A 26594-nucleotide genomic window follows, 5' to 3' on the forward strand; every position below is an offset into this window, starting at 1 on the left:
ACTATCTTTGATACGGCCCATGTATCTTTGGACGAAGAATACGTTCCAATACTTCAACATTTTCGAAAGGGAAGGGAATATCCGACTTTGCTTAAACTTCGCATATCATAATATATTTTTTTTAACTTCAGGTCAAGTCAGGTAAAACAAAACTGACAACGGGAGTATATTCACAATATAAAATAGTAGTGAAAAGATGGACTTATCAACGCCCAGACGAAACGGCTGAAGTCAGAATCTGGAAATTTTACACGAAAATCAGTTTTGGTGCGTAGGTGTTAAGGTTGAGTTTTTGGAAATTCGCAATAAAAGGGAACGAAAAGTACTAAAATGTCACTGATAAAGTGCAGTATAGAGGAACCAAAGGGTTTTGGAAATTCGAACTTTAATGTTACGAACAGTTCAAAAATTACACTAAACTTCTAAAATTGTACCATTTGGTATTAGAGCTAAAAGCTTGCAATTTGATTTGAGAATCAAGGTTGGGAAGTAAATTTGATATATGAAAGTGGTTTTGAAAATGTGTTCAAGTGTACGAACTGTACTACATGGTACTAAATTTGTAACAGTTTGGTTTAGGGTGAACGTATGAAGCTGGAATTTTGAATGTTTGTATTTGTGCCAGGTTTGCGATAAAGAGGTGGTTTCGGAATTTGTACAAAAAGTACTAAATTTGGTATTGGGTGAAGGGATGGGGATGAAATCCTCAAATTTAATATTTAGATAACTGTTAGTATTTGAAATTGAGATATGGAAGTAGTTTTGAAAATGCGTACTTTAACTGTACGAAAAAACTAAATGGTACGAAATTTCCTATTGGCTGAAGGGATAGACCTGAAATTCTGTAATTTGATATAGATGTTGGTGTTTGAGGTTCTTCGAAAAGTATTAAATAGTACCAATATCAAGGTTGAAGATATAGAGAAGAAATTCTGAAATTTCAAATTTGATAAGAGGATCAATATTATGAAGTAGAGTTGATATAATGAGCTGGTTACTAAGTGTAAGAACTATGTAGTACTTAATTTGGTTCAATTTGTTTTGGATTAACAGAGAGAGATGGAAATTTGAATTATTGGAATTAAGGTCAATGCTGGTGTTGAAATAAAAAATTGATTTTGAAATTAGGGCCACTGTTAGTGTGTAGATTTGAGATTTAAGAATGGTTTTTGGAAATTTGTACTAAAAATGCCGAATAGTACTCAAATTGGTATTTGGGGTAGGAATAAAGTTCGTAATCTGAAATTTGGTATTACTATCACATTTTGTGTAGTTGGAAAAATGTACGAAAAGTACTAAATGGTATTAAATTTGGGAAGGGAATAGAGCTGGAATTGTGGCATTTGGAGTGAGGATCTTTGATATACAGTTGAATACACGAACCAATAGGTTTTTAAAAAAATCAAACAATAAGTGTAGCAAATGTACTAAAATGCACTAAATTTGGTACCATTTGGAGTTATGTGAAGGCTAAGGTAAAATCTTGAAATTTGGTATTTGTATTAAGTTTGGGAAGTACGTTAAAATTTGTATAGAAATAGGTCATTCTATAAATGTGTACAATAAGTGTACGAAAAGCACTAAATGATACTAAATTTTGTATAGGGTTTAGGAAAATAGCTAAAATTGGTAATCATGGTATAGGAAGTGAGTGTGGAGACTTTAGATAAGGATGTGTATTTGGAAATCCGTACAAATGTGTGATTTTTTAAGAGCTACATGATTTTTTCAGAACAAAAACTACATAAAATGCATGATTGCATGATCCATTAAGTCCAACTTTGGCATGCTCTTTTCAACTTTTCGGCCGGTATTTCACGATTAAACGCTTCATGTAGTCATCCAAAGCGTCATTTGAAGCGGGCTCATCTGTATAGACATGAACTTTAAGATAGCCCCATAAAGACTAGAGTAAAGGCGTTAAATCGCATGATTTATCGGTACCGAACGTAAAATAAAATGTTCACTGAACTCGTCCCTCAATAAGTCCATTGTTACGTGTGAAGGGTGGCATGTGGTGTCGTCTTGTTGAAATCACATGTCATGCAAGTCATTCTGGGCAAAAGTTGAATATAACCTCGCGGATTGACAGTAATGTTACGATTCGCAGAATCTTTGGAGAAGTACAGTCCAATGATGCCACTAGCCCATAAACCGCACCAAACAATGCATTTTTCTGATTGCATCGGTAGCTTTTGCAATGTTTTTGGCTGATATTTACTCCAAAATCCATAATTTTGCTTCTTTACGAACTTCGTTCACGGTTAAATTGTGGACCAAACTGACTGCTTAAACTTAATCGAAATTATGGTTTTAGAACTCAATACTGGTTAGACAAAATCCATTTGAGGATATTTGGGGTCCCTATAGGCTGTCTGGCTGGCTGGTGGACATGATAGTTCTCGAAGTGAGTATTCGATTCCGTCCAATCTTTGTAAAACTTATTATTATAATTTCTCTAGTACCTTCACTACAAAGGTTCAATATTTTTAATATTGGCACATCCTACTATTTCTACCAAGTCTGTCACCACCTTTTCTAATGCTTCCCCCACAAAGGGTCAACATTTTGAATCGTCGTCTTTTTAAACTTGGCTTACCCCAACATTTATACCAACAAAAAACTGATTTGAACATGGGATTTATTGGTCAACAACTTCTGATACCTCAACCACCAGGAAAATTTAAAAGAAACAATAATAGAATAACAAGTAAAAAAACATTAAGTTCGGCACACGCACAGGGACTCGTTATGACCTACAAATACCAATTTTCAGACAAATCCGTGAAAAAATGTGGCATAAATCATCAAAATACCCAATATCGGGAGGTACCGTTATATGGGGACTATACCAGAACGTAGACCGATATATCTCATTTTCAATACCAACAATCCTAGACATAATAAAAATTGCTCTGCTAAATTTTGGCGCTCTACGTCAAATAATGTGGGCTGTATCGTGATTTCAACAGACAGACGGACAGACAGACAGACAGGCAGACGGACAGACAGACATACGGACAGACAGACGGACGGACATCGTTAAATCGACTTAGAATTTTATGCTGATTATGAATATATATACTTTATGGGGTCTACGACGAATATTTAAGGATGTTACAAACGAAATGACAAAGTTAATAGGGTATATAACCTTTCCAAGGTGGAGGGTATAAAAATAGAATCAGTTAAAAATCCTGTTATAATCTTAAATGTACCGAATATAGGGAGTACCCATTACGAGTGCGAATACGAAATTTGAAATAATTCCGGAGAAAAATGTAGCTAAAATCATAAAGACACCGAATATATGGGGGCTATACGATGACATGGACTTGCATATGTAATTCTCTTTCATAGATTAAAGTTCCCATTAGGAACTTCAAATACGAAATTTGATACAATTCCGGAGAAGAATGTTGCTATAATCATCAATATACCGAATAGAGGGAGAACTATACAAAAAACCTGGGCTTGCATGGACAATTTTCTGTATTGAGGGGAGATTTGAAATTTGAAACAATTCACTAAAATCATCAAGATACCGGATATAGGAAAGAACCGTTATATAGGGGCTATACAAAGACGTTGACGGGCATAGCCAATTTTCAGTTACAGACTGTAGTACCCATTACGAAATTTGAAATGATTTCGGTGTACAGAGTCGCTAAAATCATCAAAATACCAAAATATCGACAGAGGTAGAATTATATGGGGGCTATAACTAACGTGGACCTTTATTACCCATTCAATACCAAAAGTCCTGCAGACGAAATTCATATTTCTGTAAAATTTTATCAACCTACTTCAATTCGTTTGGAATCTAGAGTAATTTCCACAGACGGACAGTCGGTCATCGTTAAATCGACATAGAATTTTATACAGATCAAGAATATATACACTTTGGGGGTCTGCACATTTCGAGGTGTTACAAACTGAATGACAAACTTAATATACCCTCCATATTATGGCAGAGGTATATAAAAATCGCATATCATATGATGTGGATGAAGTAGTCGATATGTTTCAAACCTGGCATTATATAATATTTACACCAGCCTACAGTCACCTCGGTATCTTCTCCACAAAGGTTCAACATTTTGTATAATCACGCAAATCAAAATATGTTTTAATCGTTTTTTTTATGGTTTAACTTTTCCAAGAAAATGAATGAACATCACTATTTTGCCGAGTGTATTTCACTGCTATGCCCCCTTCCTTCTCACCTCCATCCAATTTTCATTGTAAATTTGTTATGTCGGCTATTTTCGTTAATGTTTTGTATGGAGTTTGCTGTTGTTATTGTTGCTGCTGACGATAATATAAATAAAATTGATTTTTAATGATGTTTCAAGACGAAATGAACTATTCCAAAGAAATACAAACACACACACACACACACACACACACACACACACTCAAACAGTTCGTAATACCGTTACTAACCTCACACTACCCACAAAAGAGTGTCCGCCAATACGTGTATACACAACTCATACAACACATATGTATGTGCTGTAAACGATTTTTTTGTGTAAAACATGTGCTACAGAGATGGCCAACAAACAGCGTCACAATAACGACCATTTAAAGTGCCCGGCTCAATGGGAATATGAATGGCTTTAATGCTAATTATGCGTAGCCGTTTGGAGTAGCACCAAAATCCATTGAGGAGTTCGGTATTGAATGTCAACCCCTGTGACATTCGATCGCTTCGATTTATTCGACAAACAAATTTGTTGAATTTTCGCTAACCTTGAAATTTTACAATCCGCTTAGCGTACATTTTGTTTCCGATGTGATTTTTGTGGAATTTTCGATATTACAAAGAATTCATTGTGGATGGCTATTTGTACCTAAAAGACAATAAGTTTTGTCTGTTTAGTTCCTTTATATTTTAGGTAATTTAAGTCCAATTTATTGTGTTTTTTCCTGAGAACCACTTGCCCATGATTTTCTATGAATTATTAACAAAATATGCGAAAATATGATTTCTACAGTCTTTGTTGGAGATGAAAAAATAGTCATAGATTGATATTCTGAGAAAACGTCGTTGTTCATTATTTTCAAAAGAAACCCAAAGAATCTAAGAAATTTTCTCAAAGACCACACACACTTTAATTCGTTTTAAAATTCACAATCGTCAAAAAAATGATTCCTCATATCTTAAACATTAAACACACATACACATTATTCCAACTTACATTGAAATACGCTTCATGTGGCCAACCATCGTTCGTTGTCTTCCCCAGACATTTAACTTTGTCATGCATTCCATTGACATTCATATGTGCCGACCGAAGGTCAGTCACAAACAATACCAATTCCATTTTTGTTCTTTATTGTGGGTCTGTCAGCCAGACAGTCAGTCACAACAAGTGACAACGTTTTAACATGACCGTCTAATGCATATCACAGACCTATTATCGAACGCATGTAAAGACTCCATAGCAATATAGTTAACTGTGTGTTTGTGTATGTGAATGTGATATGGATTAATTTCAAGCTGCATTCACGTGATTTTAAACGATGTAGAAAGATGGAAAACTTGGATTATGGGAAATTTCATTAGAAACACTATTTTCGATTGGAATGACTCTAGTCATTTAATTTCGGTTTCCACATATTTTGAGACCTATACAGGGTTGCCCATATTCGACGGACCTTTGGGCCTTTTGGGCCCATTCCAATCGACGAGGCTTGTCCGCAGGCAACATTCTTTGCGTTAATTCAATTTTGTACGGGAACAAATGCAAATCAATGCGAATAATCCGTTGTAAAGTGGACCGAGCCATGCCCAACTGCATTTTTCGTATAAACGCTTAATGATGTTCTTAGAAGGCGCACTTCTCACATTTTTTAATGTTTTAAAAGCACGTTGAGTTTTCACAAGTGACTTCTTCTGTTGAATGTAAATTTCAGAGCGCTCGCGTGACGTGTATTGGTTCATGGCAAAAATCTGCTTGGACTGACGCTTCAAACGCGGTATGTCATTAAGCGATGTGACATCTCTGTCAAAAGTATGGAGTTGCCAGATGGGTCCGTCGAATATGGGCAACCCTGTACCTATAGACTCGTGGCTACAGAAAGTATATATTATTCGATACGGTCAAAATGTCCCTAAAAAAACAGTGTCCGACCCTAGGTCTCTTTGACAAAATCCGTTTCAGCACATTTGGAGTCAATCCAGAGTTGTCCTTCCAGTCCATAATAGTTTTAGACCTCTCTTTTGACCAAATTCGTTTCAGGACATTTAGAGTCCATATAGAGATTTCCTTCCGTCCGTCCATCCGCCTGCTTGTCTAGCTGGTGGGCACAATAACTCTCGAAGGGAGTACATTGGCCCAAACTTGGTATATCGTTATATTATTATGAAACTTAGATCAAGTTTGGAGATGGATAATATCAGACCACTCCTTCAAGTACCTCCACCACAAAAGGTCGAAATTAAAAAAAAATCGTTTGACTGCAAAGAAAGAAAATGGATCTTACGAAAACATGAAATTAACATATCTTGACACATCTCAATATTTCTATCAGCACAAGATCTGTTGAAAAGATGGTAGAGATCGGACCATTCCTTCTGGTATCTCCCCCACAAACGGTCAAAATTTTCAAAAAAAAAAAACATTTGACTGCACGGAAAGAGGAAGGATAATCCTATTTCGCTTCAACTTTGCAAATCCTAATATTTGCATCAGTGCTAGTTCAGGTGGGAAAATGGACAATATCGGTCCACTCCATCAAATAACTCCCCCAAAAAGGTCAACAATTTGAATTATTATAACTTCTGTATAATGTGAAATAAGAGTCAGATTGTCTTCAAATTTTGCATGTGTCCAAACCAAACTAAGATTTAGTGTGAAGACGAAATATATTGGACAACTCCTTCAGGTAACTCCTCCACAAAGGGTAAACATTTAAAATAATTACAACTCCTATAAAATGTGAAATAAGAGTCCGATTGTCTTCAAATTTCACACATTCCAATATTTCCGTCAGTGAAAGTTTAGGTGCGGAAATTGGCAATACCGACCAACTCTATTAAGTACCTCCCCTTCAAAGGGACAAAATTTGGAATAATTAAAACTCTTATGAAATGTTAAATAAGAGTTTGATTGTCATCAAATTACACACATCACAGCATTTTTATCAACACAAGATCTGTTATGAAGATAGCAGAGATCGGACCATTCCTTCCGGTACCTCCATCACAAACGTAAATGTTTTGAATAACCAAAACGAACAACACAAGGTCTGCCGTGAAGATGAGATGTATCAGCCCACTCCTTCTGGAGGGTCACAATTTTGTTTATCCATGAAACTCATAAAACGCGAAATTAATATCCGATTCCATTCAGATTTGGCACATCTCAATATTTGTATTAACACAATACCTATTATAAAGATGGTAAGGATCGGCCCCTTTCCTTCTGGTACCTCCCCCACTAATGGTCAAAGTTTTGAATAACCAAAACGATTATAAAATCCGAAATAAGCATCTAACTCTCTGCATATTTTACACATTCCATTATTTTTACTAACACAAGATCTGCTGTGAAGATGAGATGCATCGTTCCACCCCTTCTGGTACCTTCCTCACAAAGGTTCAACATTTTGAATATCCACGAAGCTCAAACGCGAAATTAACATCCGATTCCATTCACATTTGGCACATCTGAATATTTCTATCAACACAAGATCTGTAATAAAGATGGTAGAGATCGGGCCATTTCTTCTGGTACCTCCCCCACATAGGGTTCAAGATTCTTGAAAAACAAAACGCTCAAAGATAGCAAAATAAGCATCAAACTCTCTTCAAATTTCACACATTGCTAACGCAAACGATTATATACAGTGAAAAAAACTGCAACCAATTTCAGACTGCTGTCATTTCTAAGCCATTCGACCGACAGCTGTTAAAAATATTCCAGTGACAGCTCATTATGTTGTTTACAAGCCTTTTGGTGAGAATTTTCCAAAAGAAATTCGTGAGGGAGTTCAAGCTTGGCTAGCGTTAGAGCACTCCAGCATTTAAATGTGAATAAATATTTTGTGTCTCGTACCATCGCTCGTTACCGTGATGCTACGTCAAGGAAGTGGACGGAAGAAACCAGCAACATCAGCAGAAATGATTCGAAAAGTAAAGAAGCGACTTCATCGAAAACCTCATCGCAATGGCCGAAAAATGGCTCGTGAGCGGAACATATCGCAATATTCCATTCGGCAAATATTGAAAAATGAGCTCGGAGTAAAGCCATTCAAATTCAAAAAAAGGCAAGAACTTACAACGCAACAGAAGAAAATAGATTCAAAAGAGTTGCTTCGCTTTGCCGAAATTGGTGAACTGCCGCATTTGGTTTTCTTCGATGAGAAAACATTCATTGTCCAGCAATTTGTAAACAAACAAAATGGTCGTGTTTACTTGCGGTTGGCCACCAGAACTCAAGCGCCGGCCAAGATGATGGTGTGGGCCGCCATAGCAGGCGATGGTCGCTCTCCGCTCGTATTAATCGACCGTGGCATTAGAATAAATTCCGAATATTATCGCGAAAATATTCTGGAGGGTGTATTAAAGCCTTGGGCACGCAAAAATTGGACATTCCAACAGGACTGAGTGCGATGGACTCAGCATGCGCCACCCAAGAATTGTTACAAAATGACGTTCCTCGCTTCATTTCCAGCGCACAAAATCCACCAAAATCTTCGGATACTAATCCGTTGGACTATTGCGTCTGGAGTATTTTGGAAAGCAAGGTTGGCACTAAAAAATACTAAAGTGTCGATCACCTTAAGCAAGCGCTTGGCCGGGTATGGACCAAAATACCGCAGAACAACATTCAGGCAGCGTGTGACGGTTTCATTGGCCTTTTGAAGGCCATAATTCGTGCCAAAGGTGATCAATTCAAACAAATATAAACCTATTCTAAAATTTGATGCTATTTCCGACATTTTTTGCTTTCATTTCATAAAATTAAAAAAAAATTGTAAAAATTATGATGTTTGACTTTGTTGCAGTTTTTTTATCTCACCCTGTATGTATAAAAATATCAAAAATTGTTGCTTAAACCTTTTTTGAAACCTTTTTTATGTGTGGATACTTTTTTCGAATTAGCTGCAATTTTTCTTATAATGGCGTTAATAGTCAGTCTGAGGTGTGGTTTTGAAAGTACTCGGTTCACAGATCAAAACTCCAAAAGAGCTTCTTTGGCCAACTTGTTAAGACCCTTGGATTTAGTTATGTACTTGTGATAAATCTCAGCCTATCTCAATTCCTCTTTTTCACATAAATTATAATTTTTTATAACCAACATTTCATTTCTCCATTAGCCTTTCCAATTTAGACTTTCCAATTTTGATCAAGATCATCAGAATGCCATTTCTCCCTTGAAGTGATCAGATAAAAAAATATTTTTTTTTTCGTTTCAAACAAATAAGTTTATTTACATACACGACATAGACGATTAATTTCTTAAATTACGTGCAATTGGTTGGCCATTGAATCCAGTCAGCAACAATTTGACGACAATGGCTCGAAACAACAACAGCAACAACATTTAATTGCAACTTCTAGGTTTGATTCGCTTAATACAGCTGTTGAACTACGAGCTACGTACAAAACGCATTTTAGAATGTGTCTGCTTTCGTTTCCCTCGACGTTTTTAAAGTTCAGGTGTTCTTGAAACCTGATTTTTTGTTTTGTTTTAGAAAAACAGATATTAGTTGTGTTCCAGAACCTGCAAATTAGTACTAATTAGCACTAATTCTGCTACAACGCGTTCCCGTACTCCAAAAACTAGCAAAACTTGCAGCTCTCTCGAGAAAAAAATGGCGCTGAGTGGTGCACAATTCTGCTTGTTTTAGCTACATGAATTTGGCCGAGCAGAAATGTGCAAATTGTGAATTTGACATTTAATTGGCAGGGCTAACAAGGTTGAAAAACGTATTGATACATTTCAATAAAGAAAATGATCAACTTGAAAACTAAAGGAAAAACTAATATTTGTCGTGCAAAAAACAAAAAGAGAAAATATGGAGCAACTGATGTATTTACGTTTGGATGATTCCAGCAGTGAAGAGGACTGGCTGAATGAGGAATCAGATTATTAATTATTATTATAAATTATTAATTTTAACTTATCGTCTTCAATACTCATTTTTTAAATGTTGGCGCTCTTTTCAGCAAGGTTTCATCAGTCTGATTTAGGCTGATTACTTTTGGAATCTTGAATTTTGACATTTTATCGCATTTCTGCTAATTTTCCGTTCCCTTATTTTTTGAGCAAACCTAAATGAGAATGACATTTCGAACTGTTCTCTCTTCTGCTAGTTTTACTACTAAAAAAGTACTGGAACACAACTATTGAAACGAGTTTCATTGGATTTCACAGATGAATGTTTAAAATATTTTTTATAGAATGTATAAATTGATTTGCATGGCGGCTAATTGAGTTTTGTAGAACACATTTACACATTGGAATTGATTAATGAATTTCTTTTTCGATATTAAAGGACTTTCGATAGAAAATAAATATGATTTTGAATAACATATTGTTGAGTAAGATTTTTATAAGTTTGATAAGGCTGTTAGGAGAAAAAATCCGTTGGGCGTCCAAACGCGTGTTTGTTTTCTGGGTGTAAGACATATACCCACAATCATTGACTTTACAAAGGGTACGGTTTGTATTCTTTACAAATTCCAAAGGACAGTGAATTTTCTTAAACACATAAAAATTTTTTGCCAGACAGTCCTTGGAAACAATTTTTAATAAGAAATCCACGATATTTGACCACGAAAAGCTTAAATAATATTACCTACACTATTTTTGCCAAAAAGTAAATAAAATGTTCTTAAAAATCCATTTTTCAGGATTTTTTAGAAAAAAATCTGACAAAAATTGACTGAAAAAATGACTATGTACAAAAATTTCTCAAAAATCTATGATTTATTTATTCCTGGAAATTTGGAAGTAAATTTCTAAAAAAAATACATGACACCTGTAAAATTTTTAATAAAATATGCGAAATATCGCAATGACTTCTTAAAAATAACATATTTTATATTAAACAAGTTATTCATGGCTAAGAAGTCTTTAAAAAAATATGGAATATTCAGCAGTGAATGGTATAAAGTTCATAAAAAGCAATTTATAGCTACGAAGTTCTTGAAAAATAAAAATATTAAAAAATTAGCTTTTCCTGAATACGAAGTCCTTTCCATTTGATACTTGATTTTCCTTACTTGAAAAGTATTAAAAACATTTATGTTTCCTGTCTGGAAAGTCATTTAAAATATTTTTAAAAATGAATGCCTGGAAGTCTTTTAAAAATATTGTTTAAGAAACGCGAACAGTAAAGAAAGGCCAAAGTCGGGCTGGGCCGACTTTATACTATCCACTTTGCAAATATAGTAGAGCAACATATAACAAATAAACGTTATTATGAAGAATTTAGAAGAATTAATACATACAAAATATGATCGTTTTTTAATGTGTATTATTTCTTTAAATCTGTTATAATTTAAGGCCGAAAGGAACTAATATATGACAAGCATTTATCATGGTCTATTAAAATTGACGGAGGTATTTGTGTCTGAACTGATATTTATCAAAATCCATCCTACTTGAAATCGGGTTAAGATATATATGGAAGCTATATTCAAATCTGAAGCGATCTCTATAGAATTTAGCGTAAGTACTTCTATGCTGTATCTGATATTCAGCACTAAGTCTTAACCGATTTTCACCAAATTTGATACACCTTTTTCCAGGCTAAATTCGTTCGTATGTGCCAATATCAATTCAATTGGGGCTTATATTAATCATTTGGTGCGCAATAAACGTGAACTCGATATAAGATATATATGGGAGCTATATCCAAATCTTAACCGATCTCCATAAAATTTGGCTAAAGTATTTCTAAGATATATTTAATATATTTCTTCGAATATCGTTGCTACGGAGTGCATATTACGGCTGTGGAGCAGAAATTTAATAAATCGGACGAAGAATATATATGGGTGGTATATCTGAACCAATTTCCACCAAATTTTATTTGGTTATTCCATCCTTTTTGGACTATTATTACAAATAGAGGGAAGATATTCATGAGGGCTATATAAAAATTCTAACCGATTATCTCCAATTTCAATAGGTTTCGTCCTTGGGCCACACAAATGATTTGTGCAAATTTTCATCTGGATCGGGAAATAATTACGACCTTTTCTTTGTATACAAAAATACATGGACAGACGAACGGGCATGTATAAATCGACTCAGAATGTGATTATATGCAGATCATCAAAAGGAACTAACTCGCTTCCTTCTCTATGTTACAGACATTAAAAAAATCTCCGATTCCTGAATAGGAAGTCCATCAAATATCGCTTTACCGGTCAAAAAGGGCTTGCAATATTTAAAAAAAATTTGCGACTCGTGCCTAGAATGTCCTTGAAATATATTAGAAGCATTCACTATTTCTGGCTAAGAATTCATAGAGAAATATTTTAGAAAATCCGCTAATATGCCTTGAAGGTCATTAAAATAAGTTTTTTTTGAATCTATAATTTCCGGCAAAAAATTCCTTAAAGTTATTTTTTTAATGCAAATATTCCTGATCTTAAAGAATAGAATAAACATACGATTTTTTGCCAATAAGTTTTTGAAAAATATGTTTAGCAAGTCGGTAACAAATATTAAAAAACCCCGAAAAATATTTTCTAAAAAATCTACGATTTTGCAATTAATCTTAAATATATTAAAAATCCTGGCTGAAAAGAAATCCTTAAAAATCCACGATCCTTGTCCTTGACAAAAGAATTTTAAAGATGAACAACTTTTGGAAAAACACCAAATCTCGTGGCATCCGCGATTCGTGACTAGTAAATCCTTGAGAAATATTTTAGAAAATCCACTAATATACCAGGAAGTCCCTTAAAATGAGTTTTTTTTTTTTTTGAAAATGTATGATTCCATGTCCATGAAGTTCTTTTATAAAGATCAACCATCCTTGTTTCAAAGAGGTCCGTGAAAATATGTTCGAAAAACGTACGATTTCTTGCCAAGAAGATTTTGAAAAAATATTTTTATGAAGTACTTAACAAAAATTAAAGAAACACGAAAAGTATTTTTTAAAATTGCAAAATAGAATATATACTAAAAAATCCAGGCTAGAAAGAAGCTCTGAAAAATTAAAAAAATCCAAGATGTCTGTCAGGGAAGTCCTTGAAAAAAATTTAGAAAATCAAAAAATTTTCGAAAAATTAAAAAAACTTCCATTCCTGATTTTGTAAAGGAATAACGATTCCTCACTTGAATGTCCTTGAAAAAAATTATTATAACTTGCAAGGAAATCATTCTTAAAAGAGGTCCTTTAAAATTTAAAAAAAACTGCGATTTCTGTCCAGGAAGAAGCCTTGAGAAATTTAGCGATCAAATCGATGATTACTATCTTGAAAAATATTGAAAAGTATTTCTTAAATAGCCTCGACTCCTGGGAAATATGTTTATAAAAATTCGACATACATCCACCGGCTTTTTTTCTAAGAAATCCTTAAAAATACATTGGCTAAAAGAGTCCGTTGCATTCCCTCCTGATCCAGTTTATTTCATAATAGGTACTATTAATATTTTATCTTTCCTTTGCTTGAATAGTGTATCAGTGGTAACCAATAACATGTTCATTAGCTTAATTTAATCGTTGAAATAATAAAATACGAAAAGGTATTAAATTCCTAGGGAACCTCAAACCTGAGGTATTTGGCTAACCTTTCACATACGTCAAAACCGTGCACAACCTTTCTCCTTGTGCTCCTATTTTTTCACCAATTTTTGTGTATACCTATCATAAATCTGCGTTACTAGATATCATTAAAGCCTATTTCGTATTGTTATGAGCCTTTGACAAATTACGTCCCAATTCTTCATTGCCTCCGTTCCAATCAGCGTCCACTTACGGTACCGGTTAGGTGGAAATCCATTTCATTTGGCTTCGTCGTGACACACTGACTTGTGAAATGTCAGCGAGCAACACGTGTTGCATGACACAGCTTGTAACTTTGATGACAGATTAAACAACTCAACTCAACCAGTCAGACTTATACTCATGTACATTTGTGGGTGCTTATGTGTGTGTGCTAGAGAGGGGGAGAGCTACAATTAATTGCCGGTATTGGGAAATTACATGGGGATTACCAGCAATGAAGTAACAAAGCCCCCACAATACACTCTCTTATACCTCAAAAGCGTCTAACTAAAGCTTTAGTTCGCCTAACTTGTTCTCAATGCTCTCTTATACTCTCTGAGTTTGTTTTTGCTTAATAGTTGAGATTTCAGTAGTTGCCAGATTTTTTAATTTTGTAACAAATTGGGGATTAAGTAAATGATGTTTGAGATTTGAACATTGGTCTTGGAAACTATATCCAATATGGAACGAAGGAAAACTGCATCACTTTATATTAGTCCGCAAATCTTTCGGTACATGGACAATACAAGGAAAACTGTAAAAGCATGACAAAAGAAATATCAATAATATCCAACGACAATGTTACTGATGTCTATATTCACATTTTTGGCTTACAAATAATTCAGGTGACGTGAGACAGGTGTGAACCTGACATAGCAATTTCAAACTTGTAGGCGAATTTTTCTGATTCAAAATGTCTAAAATACAACTGCGTCAATGGATGCGTCAATTGAATAAGATTTAAGGTATCTATGAGAAGCCTACGTTTAAGAAGTATAAACAAATATATGTATATTCTCTAGTTATTTTCATCGAAACAGAGGTTTAGATCTGAAAATATATATATTAAAAAAAAATATGACCTAACAATGGCGTAGCCTCAACGTCCGCAATAGTAGTCATCCAAATATATTCAAATAAATAATTGTAATTGTTGAAAATTCAATAAATTCGTTTTCAAGGTCGAGTGAAAGTAATTTGAAAGAAGAAAAAGAATCGTTAGTAATTCACACAGGCTGGTTTGGATAAAAATAACAGCTGTGGGGCAAAAGATAAAATCACAACTAAAAATAACATGAGGGATTTGTGACCTTCTTGACAAAGATAGCCAGGAGAAAATTGGATGTGTGGCCCCGAATTCTGAATGATGCCGAGGAATACAGGATTGTCCATATTCGACGGACCCATCTGGCAACGCCATAACTTTTGACAGAGATGTCACATCGCTTAATGACATACCGCGTTTGAAGCGTCAGTCCAAGCAGATTTTTACCATGAACCAATACACGCCACGCGAGCGCTCTGAAATAGTTTAAGTCAATTGTGAAAACTCAACGTGCTTTTAAAACATTAAAAAATGTGAGAAGAGCGCCTTCTAAGAACACCATTAAGCGTTTATACGAAAAATTTTCGACTGGTAAGACTCTTTCTAATCCGAAAAGGCCATATAAAAGTCGACCAAGGCGATCGGCCGAGAATATCGCTGCCGTACGAGCCAGTGTTGAGAGGTCCCTAAGAACATCCAAAAAACGCCGTTCTCAGCAGTTGGGCATGGCTCGGCCCACTTTACAACGGATTATTCGCATTGATTTGCATTTGTTCCCGTACAAAATTCAATTGACGCAAATAATGTTGCCTGCGGACAAGCCTCGTCGATTGGAATGGGCCCAAAGAGTCATGGGTCCGTCGAATATGGGCAACCCTGTATGTTTTAAAAGCTTTTTATTTGAGTTTCATAAAATGTTGAATACAATTTTGTTTAAATAACGCACATCTAATCTAACGCAGGAGAAGTTATGAAGAAGTGAAGTCTGCAAAATATAAAAAATAAAAATATAAATAAAAAATATAAAAAAGGGTAAACAATTGTATTATCCTGATATTTTTTGTGTGGTTACCTGGAATTCGAATTAGTACGAAACTCGGAGTTGAGGTTAGACCAGAGGTATTACAAGTCGGTTTTTGACGCCTTTGAAGTATTTTTTTTGCTTTTTTCCTTCCTGGTGTTTTTAAAATTATCTGAAAAATAAATAAGTTAAAAAATAAACCTTTCAGAATTTATGATTAAATAACCTCCACAATACACATACGCCAACACCAGCTTTGTGCAATATTATCCTGGAACAAGAAAAGAAACCAACATGAAAACTGTATTTTATACAGTTTAATGCTATTGTTTTTTATACCCTACACCTCATAGTGGTAAGGGTATTATGTCTTTGTGCATTTGTTTTTAACATAGAGAAGGAAGCGAGATATATTCATAGTTACTTTTGAGGATCTTCATAGAATCATTTTCTGAGTCGATTTATGCATAGCAGTCCTTCCGTCCGTCTCTTCATGTATTTTTATAAACAAAGTACGAGTCGCATCTATTGCCTGATCGATATGAAATTTTCCACAAATCAGTTGTTTAGTCCAAGGACGAACTCTATGGAAATTGAAGATAATTGGTCATAATTTAGATATAGCTCCCATATATATATCTTCGTTCGATTTGCCTTTTGTCGTGCACCAAATGTGTAATATAAGCCCAAATAGGATGCAATTTGGCATATACGACCAAATTGAGCCTAGAAACAAGCAGGTCAAAATTGATCGGAATCGGTTCAGATATAGCTATAGCTCCCACATATACCTTTGCTTAATTTTATCGCGATGGGTTCAGATTTGAATATACATAGCTCCCAGTTATATATTTACCTGATTTCAAGTTTTTTGAGCACCAAATGGTCAATATAAGCTTGAATTGAATGGATTTTGGAACATACGAACGAATTAAGTGTCGAAGAAAGTGTATTAAATCTGGTGAAAATTGATTAAGATATATATATAGGTCCCACATATATGTGTCATCCGATTTGGTATTTAAGTCCCACAAACCCGAAAAATGCACATCACAACAACGATATTTGGCGCCAGCCATCAGATACAGCGAAAAAAACCTCTACTAAATTTGACAGAGTTCTGTTCAGATTTGGATATAGCTCCCATATATATCTTCATCCGATTTCACGTTTATTGGATCTAAAAAGTGTAAAATCAGCTCAAATGGGGTGGATTTTGATGTATTTCGGTTTAGACATAAGCACCACAACAAATTTGGAAGACATGGATTCAGATGAGGATATTACTCACATATATTAGTTTCTTTCGACTTTAAATTATGACTAATTTAAATCCTCAATACGCATTCAAAAACAATCATTGTTGTTATGATTTTTCCCATAAATTCTAGACAAAAAACTTTTATTTTTATGGGTAGTTCTGCTAAATATATAGTAGGGTGTCATAAAGTCGTCCCGCCTGACTTTGAGCCTTTCTTTACTTTTTTTTGTAAATTATTTGATTATATTTTTTATGGCATTTAAATGTAATTAAAAATCCCATTATTCTCAAAACATGTGGCAACATTGTCAGGATTAATGCCCAGAGAAACTGAGAGCATCTTTTCATGCTCTCGTATTGTATTTTTGTTTTGTTTATGGCTTTCGCAAAATCAGCTGTTTAATATATGTGTCAACATTTCGTTCGTCGGAGTACAAAGCGAAAAAAAGCGCAAGACAATGTAAACAATAAAAGCTCTATGAAAGAGAAATCAAAACATAAACAGCGAAAAACAAAAACTTTTGCACCTTCGGCTGGCAGTCGTCCGTTGCCATAGGTGTCTGGCGACAAAGAACAGTGCAACTGACAAATACGAAGTCGAATTGCTCGTCTTTCGGCAGAGTTCGTTTGCTTGTGTTTATATCATGTTAGAATTGTCAGTTATGTCGTTTTTTCTTTGTTTTGTAACGACGGCAACTATGTTAGCTTGTTTTTGTTTTCCTTTTTTGATGTTTTGGCCTGCCTGCCTGCCGCTGTGTAGGTCAAATTGTTGTTGTGGCACTGCAGTGGCTTAAAGGTGGATTCTCCTCCATGCCGTTTGTTTTTGTTGTTGTGGTTATGGAAGTAGGGAGTTTGAGAGCTTTCACAACTTGAAGTTGGCCTTGTGCTCTGCCATTATTGAATGTGCCGAAGTATTCTTGTTGTTGCTTTTTCATATTTCATTCACAAATTCTCTAATTCTGCGTGGTTCTCCGAAACAACCCCGGGTGGTTTGGCTTTTTGTTTACAAAAAAAAAAAAAAAAAAAAAAATAAGAGCAGTACGAAAAGGGGGTCAAACTCTCCCCTTCTGACATTAGCTATGACAAAAATAAACTTCCAAATTAATTTACCACCACCGATCCACCGAATTTTGTTATTCGTCGTTATATTGCCCTTCGTTTTTTTAGATTCGCAGCAACGTCATAGACCTACGCAATATTTTATTATCCTAGAGCGGAATCAGAGAATGCTATTTTATTACACGATTGTGCCTCAACAATTCCATTTAAGTCCCTTTTGTTTTGTTCATTTTTATTTCGAATATCCTGTTTTACCAAAGAAAAAAAAATACAATATTTACATATTCTTTGAAAGCATTTGTCCGACGGTGAGTTTTGGTGGCATGAAGCACGACTGCGGAACACTCATGCGCTTAGCTGCCTTTGTTTTCTCTTATTTTTGTTATGAGATGCCCTACTCTGGGTTTATTGGACTAAATTATTTTGAAAACCTACAATGAAAATGGTATATCTGATAAATACTTTTCATACCCTCCACCATAGTATGGATGGTATATTAAGTTATAAATTCTATGTTGATTTAGCGATGTCCCTCTGTCTGTCCGTCTGTGGAAATCACTCTGGCTTCCGAACAAATAAAGTAGGTTAATAAAATTTTACTCAAATGTATATTATGTCTGCAGGACATTTGGTATTGAAAATGGGCCATGTAGTTCCAAGTTTTGGAATATCCCCCATATAACGGTACCTCCCGATATTCGGTATTTTGATGATTTTAGCGAAAATATTCGCTTGAATTGTTTTAAATTTGGTATTTGAAGTTCGTAATGAATACTACAGCCTATGACAAAAAATTGCCCCTGCTGGTCAACGCCTTCGTATAGCCCCCATATAACGGAATTTTCCGATATTCGGTATTTTTATGATTTTAGCGACATTATTCATCGGAATTATTTCAAATTTGTTATTTTAAGTTCGTAATGACATAGCACCTTGACTAAATAGATAGTGACTAAATGTGTGCATTTTTCGAGTATATTTTATAAGACTCCATCCATAAGGACTGTAATAATAACATAATGACTAGTAGAAACAGTCTCATGTCATTGCATATTGGTTTCATTTTATTTCAGTTTTTTTAGAAAAAGTTCCATACCACTTCATACCACTTATCATCCAAAACATAATTTTTAATTATAATTTACATTATTTTTTATTTAAAAATTATAATTTTTGTTTTTATTTACTCATTTTTATTTTATTTTTCATTTCAGAATATTCATGTAAGTTCATATATTGATTTTATTCTTAATAAATCCAGAGATTGATGTTGCTGCATTCAGATTTCCTGGAATCCTTACATTTTATGTATATAGTGTCTACCGCAATATTGCAGATATCAATACGAGGACTATTAATATTAACACTCAAGTCAAGTTATTAGCACTCAAGTCACCAAAATTTAAAACAATGACATCAAAGACGAAAATATTCTTTAACAAATTTCAGTGTAAGTCGCCAAAGAAAAAGAAAACCGATTTCAATAATAAATCAAGAAAATATTTGCATGGAAAATATTTCCTAATTTTGGCCAACCGAAGGGGCACATTTTCAGCTGACCTCTTTGGCTAGTAAACACGATCATTTTGTTTGTTTACAAATTGCTGGACAACGAATGTTTTCTCATCGGAGAAAACCAAATTAGGCAGTTCACCACTTTAGGCCAAGCGAAGCAACTGTTTAGCTCTTTTGAGTCTATTTTCTTTCTGTTGCGGTGTAAGTTCTTGCACTTTTTCAAATTTCAATGGCCTTACCCCGATCTCATTTTTCAATATTTGCCGAATGGAATATTGCGTTATGTTCAGTTCACGAGCCATTTTTCGGCCACTGCGACGCGGGTTTTGATCAAGTCGCTTCTTTACCTTTCGAACCATTTCTACTGATGTTGCTGTTTTCTTCCGTCCACTTCCTTGATGTCGGGCTACGCTACCAGTATCACTGTAACGAGCGATAGTACGAGACACAAAAGATTTATTCACATTTAAATGCTGAAGTGCTCTAACGATAGCCTCTTGTGGTTTTCCAGCCAATTATAAAGAAATCACACTATCACGCTTGAATTCCATCACGAATAACTTTTTCTGGAAAATTCTCACCAAAATGCTTTTGTACGCTTGTAACAATATAATGAGCTGTTACTGGAATAATTTTAACAGCTGTCGAACAAGTTGCTTAGAAATGACAGCAGTCTGAAGTTGGTTGTAGTTTTTTCATCTCACCCTTTTATGTAAAAAATATCCTTGCATAGAACTTTCAATGTAGGTCTAAGTTTTGATATAGTCCCCATATAACTTTACCTCCAAATATGCGGCATTTTGATTATTTGTGTCACATTTAAGTTTCTAATGGGTACTACATCTTGTGACGGAATCAGTCGCTATACCTTATTTATTTATGGAAAACTTCAAACCGCAACTCACATGGCTTTAGAGAAATATCAGTTATACTTATGACACTTTATTCTCCTGTGGTTTTAAAGCATTTTAAAATAACTTACAGCCTGTTCCACGATGTCGAAAGAACACGTTCGCACAACTTTTACACGACAAACAGCTGATTTCCGTTCCACTAAAATCCATCAGAACGAAAATTTGCACGAAAATCAATGCGAACGAAAACGTAAGCGTTTCAGTGTAATTTTGCGTTCCACTATCTTTTTTCTTTCGTACGCATGCGAACACAAATGTCAAAATCAGTCACTTGTGTGTTTGCTGTCGAATGATAAAAATTAAGGAAAATTGTTTTAACATAAACATTCCTTGATTGAAAATGGAAAGAAAAATGTAAGTAAAAATAATAAATGCAATTTAATCTGTGAACAACAAATATATATTTTTTTATTTTCTCAATTCCAGCACGAAAAAACTACACAGCTGCGGGCACTAGTTGAGTATATGGGGGAGAATCCTAAGTTCGCCAGAGGAGTGCCAATTTTTGGAAGCAGCAGGCAATCCCATGAAGACCACTGGAAGACACAAACCTAGAAAAAATCATTTTTTTATTATTTCAAAAATGTAAAAATACAATCATACTTACTGGTTGTTAGGTACTTCAAATAAATTCGAAGCATCTCTTAAATGCCTCCGTGGCACAATTTGAACCTCCTCATCATCATCCATAAAAAATAGGGCTACAGAAATATTCATTTTTTTTCTTTTTTAAGAACACAAATAATCTGAAAAAAAATTATGTAACACCACGAAATATTGGTTTCCCACATAGGAAAGTATATATGGATCATCCTAGCTCGCCGAGCTGAGTCGATCTAGCTATGTATGTCCGTCCGTCCGTCTGTCCGTCTGTCCGTCTGTCCATGTTAATTTGTAATCACTCTACAGGTCGCAATTATGGCCCGATCTTCACGAAATTTGGAATGGAGGTCGGGGTTGGGCCAGAATAGAACCCTATTTCTTTTTGAGATGATCGCCAAATGTTTAGGGTTTGAAATGGACCAAATACTGAAAAAATGTCGGATTTTGCAGTAGCTGTACAGGTCGCAATTATAGACCAATCGACGGAATTTCGCATGTAGCTAGAGTTTAGGACGGGGAAGAAGCCTACCAATTTGGGTGGTCATCGGATAATATTTAGCGGGTAAAATAGACCATATATTTTGTGTTGAAAAAATTCAAAATTTTTCATAAAACCGCGAATATTTTAAATCCCGGCGAAATCACAAAGCCATGACAAGGTTACTTCTGACCTTTACATTGATGTTAACATCCAACAAATCGGATATATAGCAAAATATGTGCGATATATATGTCTATCAAAGAAGATATGCTTGAAAGATCTCTTATATGTCGAGAACGGCTGAACTGATTTCGACAGTTCTCATTAATTCAGAATGGCCTCTTTGCAGGAAAGAAAAAACGTCTAAAAAAAATCGCATAAAAATATCTCTCTAAAGATGAAAATGTTGATTTTGTAAAATTTTCTCATATTTTTTCAATTTTGTCATATTTTTGGCATATTTTCATTTTGAATTAAACATTTGGTAATATTTCTACAGCTAACAAAACTAAGTAGTTTTGACATCAGAATATCATATACAGATCGCATTTATGGCCCGATCCTTACGAAATTTTGCATGGGGATAAGATGAGGGTCAGAATAGAAGCCTACTCTTTTTGGAGATGATCGCCATATATTTAGGGGTTGAAATGGACCAAAAAACTGCAAAATTGTCGGCAGGTCGTAATTATCGCCCGATCCTCAAGCACATTTGAAAGGGGGTTACCGGACATTGCAAAAGCCAAGCAGTTTTGGATGGCCATCCAAAAATATTCAATGTGGGAAATAGTTTGCCAACTTTTGTAGACAAAATACGAAAATGTCCATTCCAGAGACTTTTTCGAGAATTCACAAATACAGGAAAGACGCACTTCTGACTATTTCGTTTACGAATATAGTCAAATGTCTGTATCTCATATAGATGCGTTTCAGTCAAAAACCAATAATAAATGTTAATCTTTTGCCACTTCTAAGAAATTATAGGTCTTTGGGAAATATTGGTTCCAGATCTAGGAAGACCATTTAAGTGCAACATCTACCAATAAATTGCAAATGAGCAAATTAGTTTAAGTTGCTTTTATTCGAAAATTAGAGAACGAAACCTGATGGTTTTCTTTTATAATTTGTCACAATATCTTGTGGAATTCTTTCGAGTATCTCGCCTATATAAACTGTATCGTTTACTATAGTGTTGTAGGGTATTCAACGGTCGGCCCCGCTCGACTGTAGCCTTTGCTTACTTGTTTTTATTACTTTTATTTAAATTTTTCTATATCTCATCAAGTCTGCGAGCAAACGAGGTCAACCATAGGGGATTGGCAAATAAGCCTAGCATTCACTGAGGAGTTCCAAGTATAGTATAATTTCGTGTATCGTTGCATACTTTTAGGCAAAACTGAAAGTCGATTACGAAAAGCTGATTTTGTGATGTTTACAATAAGTGAACGTCGATTTAAAGCTGTAGAATTTTCAATGGAAACAAACAAAATCAATCATTCTAAAATCGAATTTTTTACCTTCCAATATGTTGAATTCGACGTTGATTTTTGGTAAAAAAAAAAATTAAAAGAGTAGAAGCCAAAACTTTTTTATCTTTACATACTTTTAGGCACAATCGTAAGTGGATTATGAAAAATCGACGTTGTGATGTGTACGACAAGTGAAAGTCGTTTTTAACATGTAGATTTTTTAATGAAAAAAAAAAAAAAAATAATAATAATAATAATAAATATTTAAAAAACCAGTCCAAGCCGATTTAGATTTATTATCAATAACCCTTAGTGAACTTTACATGTTAATCGCTCCATACTTTTAGGTAATATTTAAAGTCAGTTACGAAATGTCGATTATGTGATTTTAATTGCAAGCTAAGTACGATTTTGACTTGTAGACTTTTTTGTATCTAAATTCGATTCTTTAAAAGTCGATTTATATATTTTCTCTCTAAAAATATTGGCAATAGAACGGACCTAAGGAACCCAATTTTCCCGAACTTTTAGAAGAAAGCTCCATGAACTTTGTTATACTCCAATTTAAGGTATTGACCCAGTCGACCATTGCCAATAGCCATTCGTTGCATTACTTGTTGTTGTATGTTTCGTTGATTTGCCATCATCGTTGTTGCCGTTGTTGTTGCCAATAGTAGCCACTATTGCTGCTCCGGCCAGCTGCCGCCACCAAATATATCGTATCGTACGTTGTTATTGTTGTTATGTATGTTGTTATTTCTCATGTTGCTGCTGTTGTTGTTGTTTTCGTTGTTGTTGTTGTTGTTGTACAACACGAGGAGAGTGCCTTCCGTTTCTTTGCTCAACATTACGAGTCAGTTGAGCGTACGTCGTTAGTGGGTTAAAACGTCTTCTAATTTGTATTGTCGACGGGCAACGTTCGCTAAAAAGTAATAGAAAGAAATAAGAAACGGATATTCAACATTATTTTTCAGTGTATTTTTTTTTTCGCTCTGTGTCTGTGGGGCAAGAATAAATTTTGTAAAAAAAATCACAAAAAACAAGAAAATATAATTCAAGAAAACATGTAGAAAATGAAAAATTGAATTTCACGAAAAAAAAATAAATCAAATATTGAAAATTGAAACACCATTTATAAAGTGATTTCAAGTGAGAAAGTAGAAAACCAAATGTTTCAAAAGTTTTATTTTTGAATATATTATAAAAAAGTTCGGGCGAATGCATTCGCCTTGCTAAACGAAACGGAATTTTGTGGGTAAACGTAAGCCAAATCAAATCGTTGGTGTCGTTTGTCGGGTCGGTCATACGTTATTGATTCTATTAATTAAATATATTGGCAAAGAATAATTAACGGAAAGTGATACTGCTCCTTGCAGAGTGTGCGTGCGTGTGTGTATCTAGTGAATATTATGTATGTAAAATAAGATTTAAAAAAGGAAAAATCATTTTTCCAAGCCAAAATGCAAACAACTCAGCCAGCCAAACACCAATGCGCTAGCCTAATTGTGTTAAAGATTCGTGTCTTCGTCTTCGCCGAATTTGATATTTCCTGGGTTTTTGTACCCAATTTCTTGGCAAAAATCATCATCATCACACCATCGCCATCACCATCACCACCAGAAACGACGTCATCATCGCCTTGCTGTTATGGCCCACTATCGTTTACATGATTGCCCAAGTGGACTTTACGTATTGTTGATACAATTTTCCTGTGCCACAGACACAAAGGAAAACCCCTTTGGCACAGGATTGACAAGTAACACCCCAACAACAGCCATTTTTTCCAAAGGTGTCAATAGTGGAAAAATGGATGATTAATTCGTCATCATATCAACGTCATCTTATTTTCTGCCAATACAAAAATAAAGAGAAAACAAAAAAACAATAATATTTATATAAAGTAAACAGACAGCGTGTAACGCAACGCACGCCATCTATCCCCGTACACATATGTATATGTGTCCGTACTATGTTCTTGTGTATGTATGTGTGTAATCTCTTCACATGTAGCATATTTGTGATGGGTTTGTTGATACCCTGTCGTTTCGCATCGAAAACAAAAATATCACCACTGATCCAATATAAATAATTATAATAACAATAATAAAATAATCGAAACAATAGCAACAACTCTGTTTTTACAGTAGTGGGCAAAAGTATGGTGTTGTGTGTTGCAAGTTTATGTTAGTGGAAATAATGATTTTTTAAGAATTTCGTTCAAAACAGCACGAATTGTGAAAGATGATCTACAAATTTAAGACACACGTGTCAGTGTCTTTATGTATGTACCTACATTGGGAGGTAACCTAAATTTTAGGTACCAAAATTAAAATGACTTGACTTGAACAGTAAAGGATTCATTTTTCACAATGGATTAAATTACACTGTACAACATAACAAATATTCTCGAAAAAAATCACTGGATTATGAAAGTAGAGCTAAAAATATAAGACTCGAGTATAGGCGTTTTGAAAGTTTACAGGCCGAATTAACCTAAAGAGAGCGACAAAGATTCCCCTCTTCTTCATTTTTTGAAATTAACGGATAAAAATTCCTTTCAATATGTCCTTTTTAGTGTCGTGGACAATATTACTGATAACAATATGTGGATGTGGACCCTCAAGCGAGTCACCAAAGGCGTCTTTTTAGTATATACCCTCGGTCATAAGGCTACTGAGGTTATATACCATTTTTATACGGCATAAACGTGCCTCATCGAAAAAACGGTTTTAGACTCTAGGTCTCTTTCAACCAAAGCTGTTTCAGGACATTTGGAGTCGATCTAGCGATGTCCATCCATCCATCCGTCTGACTGGTTCGCACGATAACTCTCGATGGGAGTATCCGATTTGGTGCACACTTGGTACATCCTAGTATTATTATCATACTTAGATCGAGTTCGGTCCACTCCTTTTGGTACCTCCCCCACAAAAAGTCGAAAGTTGGCCTATATTGATCTATTCGTATCTGACCTAAGACTGATATAAATATTACAACGTTACAGATTTGGACTATATCGACTACTTCCTATACTTTATATGTGATATGTGCAAAATTTTGGAAAATGTGGAAATATACGTGAGGTATAGTCCGTAGAAGTATTCCATCTTCATACTTCATCTTATACAGATAAAAATATTTATGTGAGCAAAATTTAAAGGAAACCGAACATTTATATCCAATTTTATGCGAAATCATAAATTTGAATAAAATAAATATTCATATCAGGTTTCTGGTTAAGTGAAATATTTAAATAAAGCAAGTTCTAAAGAATCACTGACTTGTTACCCAAGTTATAACGGATATTGAAAATTGTGATCCTTTGTGGGTCAGGTACCAGAAGGGGTTCGCAGATAATTATTACAGATCCTGTGTTAACAAAAAAAAAAAAAAAAAAAAATAGTATGTGTGAAATTTTAAAAGTGTTGGATCCTTGTTTCACTTTCTGTGAGTGTTCTGTTTTTCAAGATCTTGAACCCTATG

General features: G+C 34.6%; 1 protein-coding gene and 2 long non-coding RNA genes across 3 annotated transcripts in view; 2 read left to right on the plus strand and 1 right to left on the minus strand.

Moving 5' to 3' along the window:
• Positions 1-26594, plus strand: part of LOC101899866 (phospholipid-transporting ATPase ID) — a 145583-nt gene that overhangs the window by 47625 nt on the left and 71364 nt on the right. The window lies entirely within an intron of this gene.
• On the plus strand, positions 20627-21207 carry LOC131802158 (uncharacterized). Its single transcript, XR_009342063.1, has 2 exons — positions 20627-20912; positions 20985-21207. It is a non-coding gene; the product is annotated as an uncharacterized LOC131802158 (long non-coding RNA).
• LOC131802159 (uncharacterized) lies at positions 20936-21305 on the minus strand. Its single transcript, XR_009342064.1, has 2 exons — positions 21166-21305; positions 20936-21109 (listed from the first exon to the last, which is right to left on the minus strand). It is a non-coding gene; the product is annotated as an uncharacterized LOC131802159 (long non-coding RNA).

The sequence above is a fragment of the Musca domestica genome, unplaced genomic scaffold, assembly GCF_030504385.1.
Source record: "Musca domestica strain aabys unplaced genomic scaffold, Musca_domestica.polishedcontigs.V.1.1 2, whole genome shotgun sequence".
Lineage (NCBI taxonomy): Eukaryota > Metazoa > Arthropoda > Insecta > Diptera > Muscidae > Musca > Musca domestica.